The sequence below is a fragment of the Mercenaria mercenaria genome, chromosome 7 (genome assembly GCF_021730395.1).
Source record: "Mercenaria mercenaria strain notata chromosome 7, MADL_Memer_1, whole genome shotgun sequence".
NCBI classification, from domain to species: Eukaryota; Metazoa; Mollusca; class Bivalvia; order Venerida; family Veneridae; genus Mercenaria; species Mercenaria mercenaria.
In genome coordinates, this window is record NC_069367.1 from 84,034,055 (window position 1) to 84,058,584 (window position 24,530).

The 24,530-nt window shown below is 35.3% G+C and overlaps 1 long non-coding RNA gene across 2 annotated transcripts; it reads left to right on the forward strand.

Moving 5' to 3' along the window:
* Positions 1-2,674: 2,674 nt before the first annotated feature.
* Positions 2,675-23,842, forward strand: LOC123553753 (uncharacterized). Of its 2 annotated transcripts, XR_008371871.1 has the most exons (8): positions 2,675-2,882; positions 3,605-3,721; positions 7,360-7,772; positions 8,898-8,961; positions 10,922-11,079; positions 13,573-13,741; positions 19,488-19,602; positions 21,405-23,842. It is a non-coding gene; the product is annotated as an uncharacterized LOC123553753 (long non-coding RNA). The 2 variants fall into 2 exon arrangements; XR_008371870.1 differs by lacking the exon at positions 3,605-3,721.
* Positions 23,843-24,530: the final 688 nt, after the last annotated feature.

The window sequence follows — 24,530 nt, forward strand, 5'->3', positions numbered from 1 at the left end:
AACAGCCAACTGTTCTTTAAGCAGCCAGTGTCTCATTTCTTCATTCTATAAATGACATGCATTATGAAGCAGCCACAAGCGCCCTAAACAGTCACTTTTCCCCCACTCTCTTGGCTGGCAGCTTTAGACTGGTTTTACTGTACACTGATTTTAAAGAAAATGTCAGCTCTTTTAAAAATGTTGTTGTGCTTTTTTGTAAAAAATAGGGTGTTGATGATACCTTTTCTGTTTTGGTAAAGGAACAGTGAATGTAGGCAAGTTTCTCAACAATTATCTTCTTACCCTGAAAATAAAAAAATGATATGAACAAAAAAATTATTACTTCGACCTGGATAGTGACAAGTTTCCTGCGAAGAAGAATGGATATGTACACAGCAGCCAGAGACGTTCGGAGAAAGGGGAATAGCTCAACGAACATTGGAGGAGTCTGATGACAATCTTGATATAGGTTATGAAGGTTAAGTTGGTATCATTTAACAAGGTTTTTGGTTATTTAAAATGTTGTGCTGCTGTATATATTCTGTACAGTTCTGACGCAAGTGGGCACCCTATTTATCAATTTTCAGCCAATTGAATGATCAATGTTAAACATCGATCTTTTAGACAAAGAATGCAGCAAGTGAAATAGTAGCAGATATACAAATGAATGATAATACAACTAACCACTGAAATTCTGTGAAATTCATCTTCAGTTTTGTGCATTAAGGAACACAGAGTTGTGTTGTCGTTGATATTAATAATTTAATTATTGCAAGTACCATTTTAAGTTTCTTTGTTATTTTTGTAGTATACCTAATCATTCTGCCCCACTTCTGCTCTGCTACCGATTTCTTTCCACCCACTAGGAGGTCGATTTTCAATGCAGTAAATCCTAAAGCAACCAAGGGAGGTTGGAAAAAGTGGCTGCTTTCATGGGTAATTTCATAGAAAGATGGCCATTTTGGAAAATGAGATACGGGCTGCTTAAGACAGGTTGGCTGCCTAATAGAGGAGACGTGACAGCAGGTTTTAATGTATACCACTGAATACCTGGAGATTTATGAGATTTTATTTTGTTGCTTTGTGGTTATTTTTGTTAATTGTGACTTGGACATTGTATGATATCAAATTTACTAGGTTGCAATTTTACTCTTTGAAACTTAAATTTAATGCAGCTGTGCAATACAGTAGTTTTTTTATCATATCACGTTGGGACATGTGTGACCAGGCCCGGATCAGATCAGTGTGCAATCCATGCAGTTGATCATGATCTGCACTGTTCGCCCATTATGTCAGTACCTTTTAGTATGACCCAGTTTAACAGTTCATGGTACTGTTCAAATTGAGAGATGGAATTAGTCATTATAGAAATTTAGCAATGTAAGGGATAACAGATGTTGATTTAACAGAAGGCTGGAAATGACTATAATCTCTCATCATGAAATCTGTTGGGCTTTTATAAATTGCTATTAAAGTTTCATTATGCACAGAATTGAAAGAACAAAATTTAATGAGCATCATTATTCTTAAAAATGATTTTAAATAAATATATTTTAATTTTATAACATTGAATTTTACTAAGTGAATATACATCCAGTCAGTCCAAAACCACTAATATAGAGGATCATGTTTTGAAAGAAATATTGAATATATTCATTGAGAACTCGAGAAAATTTCAAATATTTTCATGAGCATGTAGCGTGAGTGAAAATGTAACCAATTCTCATTCACGAAAAACAGATTTGCTTTTTATTTTTTGCTTACCAATACTTACGTCGAGATATGCATTTTGAAATAAATTTTAATCTCAGCATGGGAAACAGACGCACGTAAACTAACATGACATCAGACAATTTTTACAATGAGTGATATGCAATAAGTGATATGGATTATATCTCACTGACAGAATACAGTATTTCATCAGTTAGCATAAAATAAAAAACTTATCTCATAAAAAATGTTGCATGTTTTTATCTCACCTGTCACGGAGTGACAAAGTGAGCTTTTGTGATCGCACTTCATCCGGCGCCCGTCTTCCGTTGTTCGTCCGTAAACTTTTACTTTAAAGGACATCTCCTCATAAAAGCGTGGCCAATTTCATCCAAACTTCGCAGGAATGTTCCTTGGGCGATGCTCTACAAAAATTGTTCAAAGAATTGAATTCCATGCAGAACTCTGGTTGGCATGGCAACTGAAAGGAAAACCTTTAAAAATCTTCTTCTCAAAAACCAGAAGCCCTAGAGCTTAGATATTTAACTTGTAGCATTGCCTAGTGGACCTCTACTAAATTTGTTCAAATCATGACCCCTGGGTCAAAATTGACCCTGCCCCAGGGGTCACTTGATTTTACATAGATTTCTACTGGAAAATCTTCAAAAAATTTTATAAACTGAGACATTTTTTCTAAATATCTCTACTTTTATTTAACTTTTTTTTTTTTAATTGGAACATGTGTTCTCTAGTATGACAGAATTCATTGTGTAAAAAACTTTGTAAATTTTTATCAAGTAATTACTGCTCTTCTGAAAAAAAGGTTTTTGTTGTCTGCTAGAAATTCAAATTTACCTCTACTTGCTAAAGTCAGCCTGCATAAAGGTTATGACCTTCCTTTCAGCCAATAACAGAATAGGGAAGTTTACATGAGTAACATCTTCATCTGACAGATGGTGGGAGATGAAAAACTAATATAAATTTTGAAATTGTTTCAGAAGATGATAAAGGAAAATTGGTAGAGGTAAAGGAGACAAATGATGGTGAAAAGTAGAAATATCACAAGTTAACAGTCAGTAAGGGAAATGACTCCAGCCAGTAACTCGACAAGTCATGAGCTTGCAAAATATGTCACAGAAAGGCGGGTTTATGGAGCTGCTGCAGATCACCCAGTCTTGCTTAAACTAGAAGTTGTGAGTATTTAGTCAAACATTTAAGTTAATCCATTAGCTCACCTGATTTACTATGTCTTCCCCATAGGTCAGGAATGCTTACTGGTTTTGCCTTCGACGTCTGTATGTCTATCCATCTGCATTAAGTTTGTCCAGTTTTAACAGGTCGAACTGCTGGCCAGATTTCGATGGAACTTCAAAGGAGTGATCAGCAACAAGTGCAGTCATGCATATTGCTAAAAATAGAAAATCTTGTCAGGCTTTCACAGGCCAAAGTGCTGGCTGGATTTCAACAGAACATCACAGGAACGATTTTTGTTTTTTATTATTTATTGTTTTCCCTTTATGTACATCATACAGACAATAATAATAACGTTACAATTAATACATATACAATTTTACCAACTAGTTTTATATATCGAATATATGTCTGCTTCTATTTTTTTTTCATTTTTATAACATGATGCTCATATACTATCATCAGGAAATCTCTTGAAATCTCACATCAGTCTCACACTCTCCCTCAAACATACACATTCTCATACAAAACAACCTCCCACGCAATCATACACACACTCACACATATCCTTATATACGTGATATCAGCAGATATAGTGTTGTATATCTATGTTTTGTATCCAACAGGAACGATCTTAGTTGTACATGTCTCAGCTATGTTCAACTTCGCTGCACAAAATGGCCACCAGAGCTAAAAATAAAAAAATCTTGTCCACCTTTCACAGGTCAAACTGCTACACAGATTTTGAGGAAACTTCACAGGAGTGATCAGTACAAAGCCTAGTTATGCATATTGCCGACATGTTCTGCTTTGCTGCAGAAAATGGCCGCCAGAGCTAAAGGTATACATTGAGGGGGAGACATGCTTTTGTGTCAAGAACACCTTTTAATGATATTTTTGTTTTCATTTTATTTTTAGCTCGACTATTCAAAGAATAGGGAAGCTATCCTACTCGCCCCGGCGTCGGCATTAGCGTTAGTGTGAGCGTTTGCATATCACCCCAAATATTTTCGAAGTCCATAGAGATATTGCTTTCATATTTTGCATACTTGTTTACCATCATGACCCCAGTCTGTAAAAAGTAGGAGGCAACTCTATAAAGCATTTTGACTGAATTATGGCCCCTTTTGACTTAGAATAAATGTTAAAATTTGCGTACCACCCCAAATATTTGCAAAATCCATTGAGATATTGCTTTCATATTTTGCATACTTGTTTACCATCATGACCCAGTCTGTAAAAAGGAGGAGGCAACTCTATCAAGCATGTTGACTGAATTATGGCCCCTTTTTGACTTAGAATATGCTTATTGTAATGTTAAAGTTTTACTCATTGCTTATATTATACTATCAAGCACTGAGAATAGTCGAGCGTGCTGTCCACTGACAGCTCTTGTTTAACACTATCATTACAATATATTTGTAAGGTGCTGCAGTCAGAGTAGCGTAATCACTAAACTGAACTTCCTTTGACACAGTTGGCAATTGTCCTTTAGACTGATTAATTGAAATGCACTTGCATGTTGATAATGGACTCAAATAAATGGAAAATACAAGTAGACAAAACACTTAAGAAATGCAATGCACAATTATATTTACTGCTACGAATCAAACACTATCTTGATCTAAATACAAGGAAACTATTTTACAATGCTTATAATACTTTCACACTTGGACTATTGCTGCACAATTTAGGGAAACTGCACTGATGATCTAATCTCAGAAGTGATTAAATTCCAAAAGAGAGCTGCTCGATTAATTCTTGATAAAAGATTTGACACCCAATCTGCAGCTTTATTCAAGGAACTTAACTGGATGAAACTTGATGACAGAATTAAATATAAAAAGGCAGTATTTATGTATAATTCAATAAAATAATGATGAAACAACACCTGACTATTTGAAAGAAAAATTAAAAAAAAAAAAAAAAAACAAATTCATTATCACAACCTATGCTCAGAGAGTAATAATGAACTAAAAGTGCCAAAACCTAAAGTAGAATTCTTTCGTAAATCTTTTGCCTATTCTGGTCCAAAATTATGGAATGAAATATCGCCTACCATCCGTAAATTAGAAACACTAAAACAGTTTCAAAGTTCATACATAAAGTGACATTCTTAGCTCAACTATTCAAAGAATAGTCCAGCTATTCTACTCACCCTGGCGTCGGCATCAGCGTCACACCTTGGTTAACTTTTTGCATGCAAGTACATACAGCTATCATTTATAGGCATATAGCTTTGAAACTTATTAGTCCCCTACTGGTTGAACCAGTTTCGGGGACTATAGGAATGTGCTTTTCCATTAGTCATTCCGAACATCTGTCTGCAATTTTGTGTCCGGTCCATACTTCTGTCATTCATGAAGGGATTTTAATATTACTTGGGACAAATGTTCCCTATGATAAGACGATGTGTCTTGCGCAAAACCCGGACCCCTAACTTAAAGGTCAAGGTCACAATTGGAGGTCAAAGGTCAACAGGGCTTTTTCCTGTCCGTTCCATAACTCTGCCATCCATGAAGTAATTTTAATATTACTTGGCACATATGTACTTCATAATCAGACGATGTGTCTTGCACAACTTTCAGACCCCTAGCTCAGAGGTCAAGGTCACACTTGGCAGTCAAATGTTAACCTGGCATGAACAGGGTCTGTTTCATGACTGGTCCATAACTCTGTCATTCATCAAAGGATTTTAATATCACTTGGCACAAATGTTCCCCATGATGAGACGATATGTCATGCACAAATCTCGGGCCCTTTGCTCAAAGGTCAAGGTCACAATTGAGGTTCAAAGGTCAACAGGACTATTTTCTTGTCCGGTCCGTAACTCTGCCATTCTTGAAGGGATTTTAATATTACTTGGCACAAATGTTCCCCATGATGAGACGACCTGTCGTGCGCAAAACCCAGGCACCTAGCTCAAAGGTCAAGGTCACAATTGGCGGTCAAAGGTCAATAGGTTTTGTGTTTTCCTGTCTGGTCAAAGAATCTGTCATGCATCAAGGTATTACAATATTACTTGTCATAAATGCACCCTATGATGAGAAGACGAGTCATGGGCAACACCCAGAACCCTAGCTTAAAGGTCAAGGTTACACTTGGAGATCGAAGGTCAAATTCAAGAATGACTGTCCGGAGATTTCTTTTTCATGCATCGAGGCATTTTGACGTAACTTGGCACAAATGTTCACCACCATGAAGCAGCATTGTGTTTAGAATTACCTCCCTTCGTTATTACTATAAATAAATTATATGGTAACATTTTTATTACTGGCTGTAGGGAAAAATCGAGACCACTTTTCTGTGGTACAACATGCATGTTACATCCAATATTTAGGTGTATTTTGACCTATCTCTACCTGGTAAAGAGTTTCTTGTGGACTTATATTATATAGAATTTTTTTTTTTTTAGGATTAATTTCCCTTTGTTGTTTTTATAAATAACTGATATAATAACTTTTTTATAATCGGCACCCCCCCAAAAAAATCATCATGCAAATTTGTTTTGTTATAACATATTGTATGTATAGTACAGTATTGTTTATCATTGACAGATATCAATTCATTATGTTATATACATGTACTGCAGTAGAGAAAATTAGGTGCCTTCCAGTAGGGGAATTTGTATTGCATGGCAATTTTTCATTCACTTGTTTTTTCTTTTTCTAGGTCAATTACCAACCTCACTGGTTCAAGTTCCATATCTCTAACATGTATTTTGAGCAAATTATGCCTTCTTTTGGACTTAGAAAATTCTGGTTAAAGTTTTACATGCAGAATCTCAAAAAATAATGCAGATATTGAATTGAAACTTCACATGTGTCTTCGGGGTTATAAAACTGTGTCAAGGCCCATAACTGTGACATGTATTTTCGGCAAATTATGCCCCCTTTTGGACTTAAAAAATTCTGTTTAAAGTTTTACATGCAAGTTACTATCACTAAAACTAATGCAGATATGGAATTGAAACTTCAAATGTTTCTTCGGGGTCATAAAACTAGTTGATAGCATCAAGTCCCATAACTCTGATATGCATTTTGGTCAAATTATGTCCCCTTTCGAACTTAAAACTCTTTTGATATTTAACATTTTGGGTGATATTTTCTTGCTTCTGTGACAATATTAGAATAGTCAAGCTTGGCTTTCTTACAGACTGCTCTTGTTTATTTTTGTTGTTGGTTTTGGATTATAACTTCACCTCATTTTATATCTTTTTTCTTTGGCTTGCTTGTTTAAATCCTGAATTGTACATTTTGTATTAATGATATTCTATGCCTGATAATGTTTGTTTAATGATGTGTATATACTGTATATAAACTCAGTGTGTAGCTCTTGAAAATAAAGTCGTTACTTCCTTACTTACTTGAGTATAATGTTGCACTGCAAGCTTAAATTGCGTGATGCAATAAGGTCACAATTTAGAAATATTATTTGAGCATATGAAAGAAACAGCAATATTTTCTGGTTTATTCAAAGGTGATCTACAACATGATTCTACAGCTGCCAATAAACTTCGGTAGAGGAGCTGGAGGGGAATGGAGTGAGCAGATTGCAGTACAGTCAAACCTGTCTATAAAGACCACCCTTGGGAGAGCCAAAATGTGGTCTTTATTGGGAGGTGGTCGTTATTCATAGGTTAAAATATATTGTAAATGTTAAAATGGGAAACAAAACATGTGTTCTTTAGAGCCAGGTGGTCTCTGTTCAGAGGTGGTCTTTAACACCGGTTTGACTGTATACACATCAGTGGCAGTGGAACAGGCAGACTCCAATACATACTACATCTGTGGGAAAAGCACAATGAAGTTCAGCTGTTTCCAGCTTGAAACACATGGTATGATTTGTCCGCGATCCGTAGACCAGAGCTCTCCCTACTGAGACAGCAGTATGTAAGTAAATCTATTACAGTGACAAGTTTACTTTCCTTCTAAAGTTAAAATACCATTTTTAAACATCCGAGACATTGAATTAATTAAAAAAATGTCTTTAAATCAGCTTGAAATGCTTGGATCTCTTTAATTATGGGCAAAATTATACCTTAAAATCAAGCAACGGTGTTTACGAATTTTAGTTCACCATATTGTAGGCCACATTTTCATTTATGACTGTGAGAAGTTTCATTAAAATATTGTATATTGTAGAAAAAATTCTTTTGATAAAAATGTTACCAGAATTGTTGTATTTTTCCCATTACAAAAAATTTCAAATCGATCTAGCAAAAAAAAAAAAAAAAAAATATGGCCAAATTTTTAAATATATTCTGTTTTGGAAAATCAGGGTTTTATAGATACTACAAATTTTTTTTTACCTGAATGTGCAAAACTACCTTAAAGTCCATAATGCTTTAAATTTTTATCGTAAGAATTTTTCATATTCATGTTATGCATACTTACATGGTTAGAAAAGCACTACTTTTAATATTGCACATGAACATTTTTAACTAGATCATTAAAGGGAGGTAATAAAAACAGTTGATTCAATAAAACATTCTAGTATATTTAGCAATATTCAAATTTTTAACAAACTTGAAAGAAAGCAATTATCAGAAATGGGAGTTAACAAGAAATTGATGTATTTATGTTCATAACAGTAGATTTTAAGACATTATGAGCCTTAAGCATGTCAGTGATAACTTCCTCAGATGTGCCTTATTTCACTGTCCAGCACTGCAGTAGTTGAGCATAATGTCTGCTGTGACAGCTGTTTCTTTATATATTTACACATAAATTAAATTTTGCCATATCAACAAAAACTTTGGTAATTGTAAGAGTTGCCTATTAAAAATAGAAATACAGATTTTATTTAAAGACGGTGAAATCGTAAATTCCAAAAATCATACCTAGTTAGATAGGTAATTAAGGTGTCACAGTTCCTAATTTGATATGGTTTTATAGCTAGAGCCAGTTGAAAGGCATAAATTTCAAGAACTTGGGCTTTATTCCTGTTCTGGTTTTCACATTTGTTGAACCTTTTGGCCTAAATGCAAAAAAGATTAATGAAATGTTTCATTTCAGCCAATGTGGACAGCCTAGGAAGTCCTCATCAAGTTGCAGTAGATTCATTGAAAAAAGAAATGGAGTAAGCTGTACTTATTGTGTTCTGCTTTACTTAATAAATATTGTGTTCTGTAAAAAAAAAAAAAAAAAAAAAAAAGAAACATCTCATTTTACAAAAACCCTGAATAGTTCCCATCATTGTTATGTGGTAGAATCTTTGCATACAGATCCAAAAGTATTTCACATCATCAATTCAATGGGGAGGTTGTAAGTTTGATGTCAAAAATGCAGAAAGTTTACCTCCTTGTGAGACACCAGTTCTGTTCTTATCCCACTGCTAGAGGAATCAAAAGTATAAACAAAGGGTCATGATGACCCTGAATCGCTCACCTGAGTATATTGAACCACATGTTTCAAATGGCAAACTGATGCTAAAATATTAGAAAGAGATTAGTAGGTCACATTTATGGTCACTGAAAGACAGTTTAAAGAAATTTGAAAATTATGCTTAAAGAAATTCTTCTCCAAAACCACTGAAATGATTTTAACGAAACTTTGCCTGGATGTTGCTTGGGTGGTCCTCTACCAAAGTTATTCAAACGGTTCCGCTTGGTCGCACATTGGGTCCCCTAGAGCAAAAAATAGAAGAATCATCAAATGACATCTTCTAAACTGATGGTCTGATTTAGAAGTAATTTTACACAAATGATCCTTATGTGACCCTCTACCAAGATTTTTCAACTTATTTTGATTCGTCAAGAAACGTGGCCGTCGGGGCATGGTCACTTTTCCCTATATGTATATGGTGGAAACATTAAAAATCTTGTTGTGTGAAACTGCTGGCCTAATTTTGAAATAATTTTACACAAATAATCCTTGTGTGACCCTCTACCAAGATTGTTCAAATTATTCTGATTCATCAAAAAGCATGGCTGCCAGGGGGCTTGGTCAGTTTTCCCTATATGGTATGTATATTGTAGAAACTTAGAAAGTCTTCTTGTATAAAACTGTTAGCCTGATTTTGAAATAATTTCACACAAATTGTTTTTGTGTGACCTTCTACAAATAGTGTTCAATTTTTTCTGATTAGTCAAAAAGCACGGCTGCCATAGGGTGTGGTTACTTTTGATCAACAATTTCTTGTAACAACATCTCCTCCAAAACCACTGGATGGATTTTCATGAAACTTTACACAAATGATCTTTGGGTTATATATAACCCTTTTTCAATGTTGTTCAGATGGTTCTGATCCATAGAACATACGGGTCTTCTTGGTTAAAATGCCCAAAGGTCAAAAATGGCATGCCCCTGTGTATGACATGTACTTACTAAAGGCTTATATATAAGGAACTTTGGATTTTTTTCTCTGAATCTATAAGTAGTTGTTCAAATTATTGCCCTAAGTTCAAAAAAGTGTGTGACATGTATATAATATAGGCTAACATAGAAGAAATTACACGTTATACAAACACACTTGAAGCCTTGTACACAGGTGAGCACTTTAGGGTCAATGACCCTCTTGTCTAAATTTGTTCTGAATGTATTGAGGCTTAGCATTACGTTTTGAGGGAAAAAAAATCAAACAACACCAAATCATAGAAGGAAAGGCTTGTTTCAAATGAACAGCATGTAAAAGATGTATATTACTCTACGAAACAAGTGTCAGTATACTAATATAAACATGAATTCTGGAAGAGGACTGCCCAAAGGGGTCCCACTTCCGGACAGTCAAATGCCTTTTAAAAACACCATTTTCAAAGAACTGTTACATAATTATGTTTGTTTTGATGCAGTTGCAATAGCATACAACTGGTGAAATTTCACATAACTAGGTGGAACACAGTTTTCAGCAATTGTTTATTTTTATTTCTTTACAAATGGCATTCATTTTCAAAGGGGGACAATTTTTTAAGAATGTTAAAAGTATCCGACGTACGAAACAGTATGGCAGAACATGTAATGGTCAGGAAAAATATTGGTAAAGATGTTGTTTGTAATATTTTTATTTGCAGTAATTATGTACATGAATTATTTTTCTTCAGAGGTTGAAGTTGCAAGGAGAGACTGATGGAAAATGACAGTGACTGGACAGACAATGATGATGGTGAAGAAGTATAGAAAACTTGGGAAAACTTTTAATAGTGGTCATCAACATGCAGTCATTGATTCCAGTATTCCAGCCAATGTATCTCTCTCATAGGTAGCAAAATGATTAAGATACTGTTTGTCAAGTTGTTTTTTTAGACTGCTGTTTCAGAATTTTTAGACTTCATTTTTTCACATTAGCCATTACCCTGCTAAATTTCTATAATGAACTTGTGCATATTTCAATTTGGACAGTACCATTTTTCTTTTAAAGGGTTGCATACAAAAAGATACTGACTGAATGGCAAATAGTGCAGATCATAATCAGACTGCATGGAGTTTGCAGGCTGGTCATGATCTACACTGGTCACTAAGGCAGAATCATTTGTGCCAGCATGGTAAGGGTTAAAATTATAAGATTAAATTTAATGCCAGCTTGCACATTTTTTTTTGAAGCTCATGAAATTCTCTGTGGAATAAATTCTTTAAGTTTAAAAAAAAATTGTAGCATGTGTAAATGTTGAGTTCTGCTCACACAGGGCTAGAGGGTGTGGACAGTAGCACTCACAGTGTAGACTCAGAGTCGGCAACATTTCAATTTGTGTCAAGTTGCGAGACCAGTGTTTTTCTACTTTTTCTATTTTATTATAGTTTTTAATGTTCAGTTCATGTGGAGAACTTGTCAGTTACTTGTTCATATTCAGTGTTCAAGGTGATTAATCACATTTGAGCAACATTTTATGGTATTTTTCATATATTCTGTTAGAGATTTATTTTAGGAATAAAAAGACCTATTACATAGACATAGATTCCTATTTATTATACCCCCACCAAACATGTTTGAGGGGGGTATATAGGAGTCAGTTTTGTAGCGTCCCATCCCGTCCCGTCCCGTCCCGAAATCTATTATCTCAGTTATTACCAAATGGATTTGATTCAAACTTAAAATACATGTTCCACCTTATCACCCACATCATGTGACACAAGGTGCATAACTCTTGACACCAAGTTTTCATGAATTATGTCCCCTTTTACTTAGAATTTAGGGTTAATTTTGCTGTATTTTCACTCTATCTCAGTTATTACTAAATGGATTTAATTCAAATTTAAAATAGATGTTCCACCTCATCACCCACATCATGTGACACAAGGTGCATAACTCTGACACCAATTTTTTTTATGAATTATGCCCCTTTTTACTTAGAATTCAAGGTTGATTTTGATGTATTTTCACTATATCTCAGTTACTACTGAATGGATTTGATTCAAACTTAAAATAGATGTTCCACCTCATCACCCACATCATGTGCCCACATCATGTGACACAAGGTGCATAACTCTGACACCAAGTTTTCATGAATTATGTCCCCTTTTACTTTAAATTTAAGGTTGATTTTGATGTATTTTCTTTATATCTCAGTTATTACAAAATGGATTTGATTCAAACTTAAAATAGATATTCCACCTCATCACCCACATCATGTGACACAAGGTGCATAACTCTGACACCAATTTTTCATGAATTATGTCCCTTTTTACTTAGAATTTAAGGTTAATTTTGCTGTATTTTCACTATATCTCAGTTACTACTGAATGGATTTGATTCAGACTTAAAATAGATGTTCCACCTCATCACCCACATCATGTGACACAAGGTGCATAACTCTGACACTAATTTTTCTTGAATTGTGTCCCCTTTTACCTAGAATTTAAGGTTAATTTTGATGTATTTTCACTATATCTCATTCTGATTGGCTTAGAGCCAAAGGGAAGTAACCTTTTTTTAACTTTTGTATGGAGTTTCTTCACCTTAAATTCCAGGAATTGGTCTATTTTTAGAAATCCTATTTTTAGATTTTCAATATTTTAGGTATTTTTCTAACTTTTTTATTATAAGTCCTATGTAAAAAGTAAATACATTTTTCTGTGGTAACATGGGTCGGTAAGACACTTTTTTGTATTCACTTTTAGTGTATCTCTAATATTAGAGATTTAATATATTTACTAGTATTACTATACTAGTATTATACTAGTATTACTTACATGTGGAAGCCCAGGATGAAGTACTCCAAAGACTAAGTATTTTTAAGATTTCTTATGGTTGCCATTCTTCTGTGACAAGACTGTATGGTGGGGGTATGAGTCACTCCTGTGACAGTTCTAGTTACTTTTTGTGAAAATTTGTAATTACCTCCCTTTTATGTAAAAGTATTTAAAAGGTAATTTATTTCTTTTGATTTCAACATAATTTCTAGTCTTGCACAACAGAGATAGACAAATTGTGGTAATAATTGTGCTTATATTCTTATGATTCCTTAGGAAAAAATGTTTAATTTATACTTGCACTAAAATAATGCTATCTTGGTTTGGCAACCAGGATAAGGAAATCAAGTTTTGTGAATACTTCCAGTGACAAGGTGATGTGTATTATGAACTCCTGAACACAAATAAGTATAAATGATCACCTGATAAAGTTTTGAATGAATTCATTAATTGACCAAAATCTGATTAACCACCTTTAAGTGTAACATATGGCCATTGTAGAGCTGAAATACTAATGAAAAAGTTGTACAACACCAATCAACAACAGATTAATTTATGTTTACAGCCCACAAGAAGCAATACCAGGAAATATGTGACATTCATCAGCCAGGTAGTCATTTACTCCAAGTGGCAAGGTTAGATACAGCCTGACACCAAAATTCCCATTCTTGGAAAAGGAGTGGATGTTTTGTGCTGTGGACACTGCAGAATCGTGGATTTGACAGTTTTAACTTGTAGGTATTATGTTTGTATTGTTATCTTTAAAATTACTATATATGTTAGCAAGTGCACTTATTAGCTTAGCTATTCAAAGAAAAGGTACAACTATTGGACACAGCCATTCGACTGCATTGGTGTCCCAATTTTTGTATGCATGCTGGTACCTCAGTAGCCAATTGTGGGAATAATATAAACTTTACACACTTGTTCACTATGATAAACTGACTTACATTGCACAGGTTTCATAACTCTGTTTAACTTTTTGCAAAATTATGCCCCTTTTTCGACTTAAGAAAAATTTTGATGAAGGTTTTGTATGTAAGCTGTTATCTCAGTACCCACTAATGGTAATTGATTTAAACATCACACTCTTGCCTTCTTTCATTAGTTGATATGCATTGTATGGGTTCCATAACCCTGTTTTGCATTTTGACAAGGCTGTTGAACAGTCAAGCATTGCTGTCCTCTGATAGCTCTGGTTTTTCATATTGAAGATTTTAGGTGTGATATGGATTTTATTTCAAAATAAATTATTCCGGGAACCATTAGAGACAGGTCCTTGATGCACTCTGTTATAGTAATGATGTTGCATCAAACAATTTAATATACTTTGTTCTGTTGAAAGTAAATTCAGAATTACTATGTAGTAATTTATAGCAGTTAAATAGGACTGTTGATGATAAGGTGTAAAAAAAAATTGTTTCTGGTAATCCCGACCGACCTTAAATTTTTGGCCCGACCCTAAATTATTTTATCACCTTGGAGAATATTTTTTCAAGTTTTTGACAAAAAGTTGCAAAACCGCACTTTATAAGCTTTAAACATGGTCAGTGATGTTAAAAATCACCTCACTGATGCTCCAAAGGCATAACCCCTTTATTTGTATTCATTTTTTAACACAAAAATAATTTCCGAAAAGTCTCCCTTAATAAAAAATAATTCCAAAAAATTTTTTTTCCAACCTACCTATCTACCCTGATTTTTTTCAGCATGCTACCGGTACTGGAAACAAAGAATTTTTTTAGGCCTAACTATATAAGGTCTGGTAACATTTTTAGCTCACCTGTCGCATAGTGACAAGGTGAGCTATTGTGACCGTTTGATGTCCGTCTCCGCTGTCAATCGTGCGTTGTCTGTCAGCCGTGCATCATCAGTCGTGTGTCGTCCGTCAACAATTTCTAAAAAAATCATTTTCTTGAAAACCACTGGACAGAATTACACCAAACTTCACAGGAATGATCCTTGGGTGGCCCCTTTCAAAATTGTTCAAAAAATTGAATTCCATGCAGAACTCTGGTTGCCATGGCAACGGAAACGAAAAACTTTAAAATCTTCTTGTCCAAAACCACAGGGCCTAGGGCTTTGATATCTGGATATCTAATATATTGTGGGAGAATGGGGACAACACAGTGTAGGTCTACCTTTGTAGAATATATTTTGGGGGAGATGAGGACAACACAATTTACCTCTGTAGAATATATTTCGGGGGATGGGGACAACTCGATGTACTCCTGTAGAATATATTGTGGGGGATGGGGACAAAATGTACCCCTTTTGAATAATATATTGCGGGGGAGGGGGTGGGGGGACAACACAGTGTACCCAAGTAGAATATAAATTATTTTCAAATGTTACTGTTAGTGTCAGTTTTGTTACTTTATTTGACTTGTTTGGTTCTGGTTATCTGTTCAGGTTTTTCATCTTGCTTGACAGGTTGTACCAGTTTTATTCAGCAGTTTGTTCCAGTTGTGTCCTGCAGCTTGTTCTGGTTGTGTCCAGCAGTTTGTTCCAGGTGTGTCCTGGAGTTTGTTCCAGTTGTGTCCAGCAGCTTGTTCTGGTTGTGTCAAACATCTTGTTCCAGTTGTGTCCAGCAGCTTGTTCTGGTTGTGTCCTGCAGTTTGGTCCAGTTGTGTCCAGCAGCTTGTTAATTCTATATATTGTGAGGGATGGGGACAAAATGTACCCCTTTTGAATAAGATATTGCGGGGGGTGGGGGGGGGGGGGGACAACACAGTGTACCCCAGTAGAATATAAAATATTTTCAAATGTTATTGTTAGTCTCAGTTTTGTTACTTTATTTGACTTGTTTGTTTCTGGTTATCTGTTCAGCTTGTTCCAGTTGTGTCCTGCAGTTTGTTTCAGTTGTGTCCAGCAGCTTGTTCCAGTTGTATCCTGCAGCTTGTTCTGGTTGTGTCAAACATCTTGTTCCAGTTGTGTCCAGCAGCTTGTTCTGGTTGTGTCCTGCAGTTTGGTCCAGTTGTGTCCAGCAGCTTGTTAATTCCCCACCACTTGTAGGAATGGTCTCCGACCATCCTTCCGTCTGTCCGTAACACTTTCATGTCTGCTCCATATTTCCTAAACACCTTGAAGGATTTTCATGAAACTTGGGTCAAATGATCACCTCATCAAGACAATGTGCAAAACCCATGAGCCAGCCTTGTCAGCTCAAGGTTAAGGTCACAACTCAAGGTCAAATGTTTGAGCCTTCCATTTTTTGTATGCTCTATATTTCCTAAACCCCTTGAAGGAATTTTATAAAACTTGGATCAAATGATCACCTCATCAAGACAATGTGCAGAACACATGAGTCAGCCGTGCTGGCTCAAGGTCAAGGTCACAACTTAGGGTGAAAGGTTTGAGCCTTCTATTTTGTGTCCGCTCTATATCTCCTAAACCCCTTGAAGGATTTTCATCAAACTTGGGTCAGATGATCACCTCATCAAAGCTATGTGCTGAACTTAGGAGTCAGCCATGCCGGCTCAAGGTCAAGGTCACAACTTAGGATCAAAGGTTTGAGCCTTCCATTTTGTGTCCACTCTGTATCTCCTAAACTCCTTGAAGGATTTTCATCAAACTTGGGTAAAAGTTTCACCTCATCAAGAGCTCATGAGTCAGCCATGTCAACTCAAGGTCAGGGTCACAACTCAAGGTCAAAGGTTTGAGCTCTGTATCTCCTAAACTCCTTGAAGGATTTTCATCAAACTTGGGTAAAAGTTTCACCTCATCAACAGCTCATGAATCAGCCATGTCAACTCAAGGTCAGGGTCACAACTCAAGGTCAAAGGTTTGAGCTCTGTATCTCCTAAACCCTGTGAAGGATTTTCATGAAACTTTGGTGAAATGATCACCTCATCAAGACGTTGCACAGAATTCATGAGTCAGCCATGTCAGTTCAAGGTCCAGGTCACAGCTAAAGGTCAAGGGTTTACCCTTTCACTATCCATAACAGTAGCGGGGGATTTAGCTGTCTTTCAGGCTGCCTTATTCAAGTTGTTTCCAGCAGTTTGTTCCAGTTGTGTCCAGCAGCTTGTTCCAGTTGTGTCCAGCAGCTTGTTCCAGTTGTGTCCAGCAGCTTGTTCTGGTTATGGCCTGCAGTTTGGTCTAGTTGTGTCCTGCAGTTTGTTTCATTTTCTGTCTGCAGTTTGGTCCATCTTTGTCCAGCAGCTTGTTCAAATTGTGTCTAGCAGTTTGTTCCAGTTATGTCCAGCAGCTTTTTCCGGTTGTGTCCTGCAGTTTGGTCTGGTTGTGTCCAGCAGCTTGTTCAAGTTGTATTCAGCAGTTTGTTCCAGTTGTGTCCAGCAGCTTGTTCCAGTTGTGTCCAGCAGCTTGTTCCGGTTGTGTCTGCAGTATGGTCTTGTTGTGTCCAGCAGCTTGTTCAAGTTGTATTCAGCAGTTTGTTCCAGTTTCGTCCAGCAGCTTGTTCCGGTTGTGTCCTGCAGTTTGGTCTGGTTGTGTCCAGCAGCTTGTTCAGGTTGTATTCAGCAGTTTGTTCCAGTTGTGTCCAGCTGCATGTTCCAGTTATGTCCAGCAGCTTGTTCCGGTTGTGTCCTGCAGTTTGGTCTAGTTGTGTCCAGCAGCTTGTTCAAGTTGTATTCAGCAGTTTGTTCCAGTTTCGTCCAGCAGCTTGTTCCGGTTGTGTCCTGCATTTTGTTCCAGCAATTTGTTCCAGTTTTATACTGCAGTTTGTTGCAGTTCCTGAATTTATTCTTCCCAAGTCTTTGTAGAAATAAATCTAAAAATTATCTTTAAAAAGCTAGACCAGGGGCCGTATTCATAAAGCATCTTAAGTGTAAGTATAAGAAATTGATTATTTACAAAAGTATTACTTAGGTTAGAAATTTATTTTAGTTAAGTATATTTGTTATTCATAAAACAACTTAATAAGTAATACTTGACTTTAAAAAAAAACAACACATTAATTTCAGACAGATACAACATGCACAATTATGTTTAAAGTGCTTTTATTCGAAAAAGAACACTTTAATCGTACTCAAGACGCAATTTTATGTTCTGACTTAAGTCATTTCTAACGTATCTTAAGTTTAAGCTGTTTTATGAATAGGATTAAGTTTTTTACTTAGACTTAAGCTGACATCACCACAAACTTGACTTAAATCTTCATCTTAAGTCAAAACTTATACTTAAGATGCTTTATGAATATGGCCCCAGAACTATATTGTGTATGGAAGCAATTAGTGGTATTACCATCATAAGATAGCATCATGCAGACTGAATGTTTATTCAGCATTCATAATAGGAAGAAAGTAAAAACAAGTAATATTTATGCATAATAGTTTTATATTTCAATTTTGATAAGTAACAGTATTCAACTTTTAAGTTTTTGTTGACATTTACCCATTTGTCTCTTAGGTTAACTTTAAAGCAGGACTTGCACTGTCATGTGGGTGGGGAGTGGGGGGGTTGGGGGGGGAGTGGAGGGGTTGGGGAACTGAAAACAGTTGACTTCAGAAGAAATTTCTTACCAGTCAGGTGATTTTTTAAACATAACTTTCTTACATAATTGTGCAGATGTTGAGTATATATCAAGACTAGAAATTTAGTTGGGAATGTTCTACATATGAATTTGACTGAAAGAAATATGTCTCAAGTCATTTCTTACCCATATAGCATCATATGAGAAAATTGTCGTCTGCTTACAGAGGATAGGTCAGTAAAAGGAGAAATACTGGACAGCTGAATATACAATATAAACTTGTTTAACCCTTACCCTGCTAAATTTCTATAATGAACTTGTCGATCATTCAGTTTCGGACAGTGCTATTTACTGTTAAAAGGGGTGCTAACCAAAACGTTTCTGACTGAATGGCCAACAGTTTAGATCTTGATCCGACTGCACAGATATATAGGTTGATCATTAACTACACTGGTAGCTAAAGCAGATATGTTTCCAGCAGGATAAGGGTTAATGGCTGGCTGGTCAATAGTCAAGTTTGAAAGACCGAGGGCAACAGTTTTGACTATTTATTGCCTAGCCACTCTTAAATGTGTTTCATCACATAACTTCAGAAATAAGTTTTTATAATTTTATCTACAAACTGTTGACCAGTGATTAATATGAGGAGAATTATAGTCTGTACTTAATTAATGGCTTACCAGTCAATAGTCAAAACTATTGCCAGAAATAAGTTTTCACACTTTAATTCCTAAAGTTTTGACTTATTTGCCCAGTATTCATGTAATGAATACAGACTTGTCATACAACATTAAATTGATGCCCTGCACTTTGTATAAGGAATCCTGTTATAGTATCACCAGTGTTAACAACATCTATGTGGAGATAACTGATCTCTGCAAGGCCAGATTTCTCTGAAATAGATCTGTATCATCTTTTCTTAGGCTTTTTTTTTTACAAAATAAAGATTGCAACTAACTAAAGATATAGCTGGTAAATTTTCTGAAGTGGAGCATACAGAAATTAATTATTGCAACATAATATATTTTCTTCAATTTCCTTTACAGGAATTGGCTAAAAAGGATGTTGATATTGATGCACTTCCTCGTAGCAACTTCAGTCCTACAGATATATAAGGGGAGGCAAAAATTATCACTGTTGACCTAGAAACCATTGACCTAAGTAAGTTTCTTCTGATGCTTTTTAGCTCACCTGAGCCAAAGGCTCAGGGTGAGCTTTTGTGTTTGCTCACTGTCCGGCGTCCGCCCGTCGTCCATCTGTCCACACTTTCCTTTAAACTACATCTCCTCCTAAACCACAAACCAATTTTGATGAAACTTCACAGGGATGATCCTTGGAAGGTCTTCTTTAAAAATTATTCAAAGAATTGAATTCCATACAGAACTGTGGTTGCCATGGCAACCGAAAGGAAAAACTTCAAAAATTTTCTTGTTTAAAACCACCAAGCCTAGGTCTTTGAAATTTGGTATGTAGCATCATCTAGTCGGCCTCTACCAAGATTGTTGAAGCCATCCCCCTAGGGTCAAATATGGCCTCGACCTGGGGGTCAGATCGTTTATATAGACTTATAGAGGGAAAAACTTTGAAAATCTTCTTGTCTAAAACCATAAGGTCTAGAGCTTTGATATTTAGTATGTAGCATCATCTAGTGGGCCTCTACCAAGATTCTTCAAATGATTCCCTTAGCATGATGTATGGCCCCCAGAGGGGTCAAATGGTTTATATAGACGTATAGGAAGAAAACTTTAAGAATCTGCTTGTCTGAAACCACAAGACCTAGGCTTTTGATATTTGGTATATTGCAGTGCCTTGTGGTTCTCTACCAAGATTGTTCAAATTATTACTCTGTGATGAAAAGAGGTCCTGCCATGGAAGTCCCTAGTTGTTTACATAGACATTTACAGGAAAAGACTTTAAAATTCTGTTCGTCTGAAATTGCAAGGCATAGGCTTTTGATATTTGGTATAATGCATTGCCTAGTGGTCCTCTACTAAGATTATTCAGATTATGACCCCAAGTTGAAAAGAGGCCCTAGCCTGGGGTCCCAGATTTAACATAGACTTATATAGGAAAAAAACTTCTTGCCAGAAAGTTCAAGCCTAGGCCTTTGATATTTGGTTATGATCCTAGCCCTGATTTGCACTCCAATGGACTAGCGGTCAAACAAAAGTCTCTTAGGACAAGACTGTTCAAATTATGCCCCTGGGTTGAAAAGAGGCTCTGCCCTGAGGGTCACTTGTTATGTGATATATAATATAGGAATAAAAACTTCAAAAATTATCAGATCATATTTCCTAGACTGTTTAAATATAATTACCTGATGACCCCATGTGATTAGGGGTCACTTGACTCACCTTGACCTACTTTCTTGTTTTTTTAAGATAAACCTTGAAATTTGGATGACATGTACAGTTTTCACACCGATTTTAAAACTGACTTTCAGTGACCATGAATGTGACCTACTGACCTACTTTCTAATATTTTAGCATCAGTTTGCCATTTTCAACATGTGGCTCATATTACTCAGGTTAGCGATTCAGGGTCATCATGACCCTCTTGTTTAAGCTTTAGCAAAGAAATTTGTTCAAGCAAGCTACTTAACTCAAGTGGGCGATATAGGGCCATCATGGCCCTCTTGTTTTCATCCATTACAGTATCAAATGAATGGATATGCAGTGGGCCTTTGCCATAGTCAATGCTTCTAGGGCTTATACTATAACTATTTTAGTAGCATTGTGTTTTGGTGAAGATAACATTTAATATTTTGTTTCATAGCTTTATATACATGTAATTGATTTTCAGTTGATGGAAATTCATTGGTTTTCAACTAATTAAAGATATAAAACCTGTTTCTGCTTTTAAAGATTTGTCTGTTTTGAATTTTGTACATTTTGTCTAAGTGCTTGTCAGTTTTACACATTTTAGAGTGATATACAGTAAATTGAGATATTTCTTTTATATAGTTATATTGGGAAGATGCCACATGTCGCACAAAGCTCCATACCACAACAAAATCGCTATAGCACAAATATCTATGTCACACCTGAAAAGGAAATTTCACCAGAGGCACAAAGGATCACCAGGATTGCATGGAATATTCAGACACGATGACCATAAAAGCACAATACCTGGAATTAAGTCCACTGTAGAGAAATTGTGTACTTAGCTTGAAAAGATCCTAAAGTGATTTTGGTAGCCGGTTATGGAAGACAATTTGATTTTCCAGTTCTTGTCTCAGCTCTACTGTGCACAGAAATAACTAGGACATTATTCAGTTTCTTCTGAAAAGTATTCTTTTACCAGTGTTCAATAAACTGTACCCTAAATAGTCATACCTGCTATGACACTACTTGGTATCCGGTACAATGCCTATAACTGACAGACAGACAAATTTACTATGAAAAACTGGGAAGGCCAGCCAAGGGTTTTCATATGTTAAAGAAAAATTTCAAGCAGTGACGTATACTCCTGATAAATTTGGTACCATAATGTTCATTATCTTAAGTAAAAAATGACAATTGTAATTGGAAATTTGAATTGTGTTATTTTACTCTATATTTAAGAAAATTAATGTATTCAAACTTGTAATTTTTTTCATTTGTTAAAATGTTATATTATAGCTTTAAGCCTTAATACCCTCTTTTTACAGTCTGCCTAAAGAAACACTTTAGTTGTTCTTGTGTATTATTTAGCCATTTCCTTGATTAAAAATACACAACAAACTTCTAGCTCAAGACTTTCCAAGGTTGACAAGTTATTACTTTCTTTGATTTTGCTTAAGTTTGTTAATTATTTTTAAATACTTTTGTTCAAAATTTATTAAGGTGTAAAACCTTTAAATAATATCCTTAAGCAACAAATGTTATCATTCAATAGTAAAGTAAGAAGAAGACAACCTTTACTGTAAGCTAGCCCGCCCGCTTAGCTCAGTAGGTAAGAGCGTCGGTCTACGGATCACGGGGTCGTGAGTTCGATCCTCGGGCGGGGCATATGTTCTTCGTGACTATTTGATAAACGACATTGTGTCTGAAATCATTAGTCCTCCACCTCTGATTCATGTGGGGAAGTTGGCAGTTACTTGCGGAGAACAGGTTTGTACTGGTACAGAATCCAGGAACACTGGTTAGGTTAACTGCCCACCGTTACATGACTGAAATACTGTTGAAAAACGGCGTTAAACCAAAACAAACAAACAAACAAACAAATTTACTGTAAGCTAATACAGCTTTCTGTCCAATGCCTGAAATGTTTTTTTGTAAATATTTCATGACTTTCTGAATAAAAATGTTTAATTTAAAACTATAAGTAAAGTATATAAACTTTTAAGGAGCAAGAAGACAAAATTTCATTTCAACTCGTGTATAAAATTAACTTTGTGATATTTTTCTTAGTGATAAGTTTCTCAGTGATAACTACACATTTAATTTTATATCTGTATAGATTTTTGTAGAGTTAATTCAGGGGTATACAAGACAATATTTATAAAGATTTTTTTATGTTTTAAGCTACCTAACTATTTATATGAGAGAAAATTGAAATTCTACTTCACTATACTTACATATTACTGAAAATTGGAAATAAGCGAAATTGTTACTTTCATGGTTTATCCCAGGCAGAAAGATCATCATTTTTTTCCTGATATTTATGTATTAGCTTGATTACACTTGTAAAGTACAAACATATAAGGGCTTACTGCATATTTAATAATTCAAATATTTTTGATTTCTGTACCACTTTGTATTTCTGTTACAATTGGATCTTACGCCTTAATAAAATTGAACTGAATTGGATTTTAAACTGAAACTGAACTGAACTGAATTTTAAACTGGAACCAAACTGAACTGAACTGAATTTGAAACAGAAACTGAACTGAATTTTAAACTGGAACCAAACTGAACTGAACTGAATTTGAAACAGAAACTGAACTGAATTTTAAACTGGAACCAAACTGAACTGAACTGAATTTGAAACAGAAATTGAAAACCAAACTGACCTGAACTGAATTTGAAACAGAAACTGAACTGAATTTTAAACTGGAACCAAACTGAACTGAACTGAATTTGAAACAGAAACTGAAAGCCAAACTGAACTGAACTGAATTTGAAACAGAAACTGAACTGAATTTTACACTGAAACTGAACTGAACTGAATATAGCTGGGTAAAAAACTATAGTACAGCTTGCAATAAGAGACCACCAAAGGGAAGGAAAAACATGTTCTGTTTATGCAACATAGTTTGTTCTTTGATAACGTAAAAAAAAGGAATTGAAAAAGTGGTCTCTTAATGCGAGTAGTCTCTAAATCAAATGTACTTGATGAAACTTATGCTTTTGTGCTGCAAATTTTGTAATGTAGTTTTGTTGTCTTTTTGATGATTTCTCTAAATAAACTTTAAACATTATTTCTCTTATTTATTACAATATGAGATTTGTGTGCAATTTACCAGTCCATTTACTTTTGCTAATACTATGTCATCATTTTCATCAAAATTTCCAGTTATCACCTCCTTTTTGAAGAGTATACTCACGATTTGATTAAGGTACTGTTCTTGCGTGGCTGTAATGGACAAAAAAATTATGTCTCCCACATCGCTGATTTACTGCTGTCTGTCCGTCTGTCACAAATCTTGTCTGCAGTCTTAAACATTTCTCGTGTAATCTGCACCAAATTTGAACAAAATGTGTCTGCATAACCATAAGTCCATGACAAAGTTCTTTTGCTAGCCAAACCACTTTGGAATTAGGACCCTTGAAAATCAGCCTATTTACTCTTGTCTGCACTCATCAGTTGAACATTTCTCATCTGATTTTCACCAAACTTTAACAAAATGTATTTACCAATAAGTCCTCTGCCAAGTTTGATTACTAGCCAAATCCCCCCAGGCACTTAATAATAATGGCTCTTATTAAACTATAAACTACCCAAAATTGGCCTTTTTATTCTTCAAAAGTATATTTGTAGTGAGTAAACAGTACATTTGTTTATGAAAACTGACTTTTTATTCAGATGATTAGGCAGTTGTGGGAGACATGTGCTTTTCCCAAAAGCAGTTCTGGTTAATAATCTAAAAAGTCTCATTTTTAGCTGAA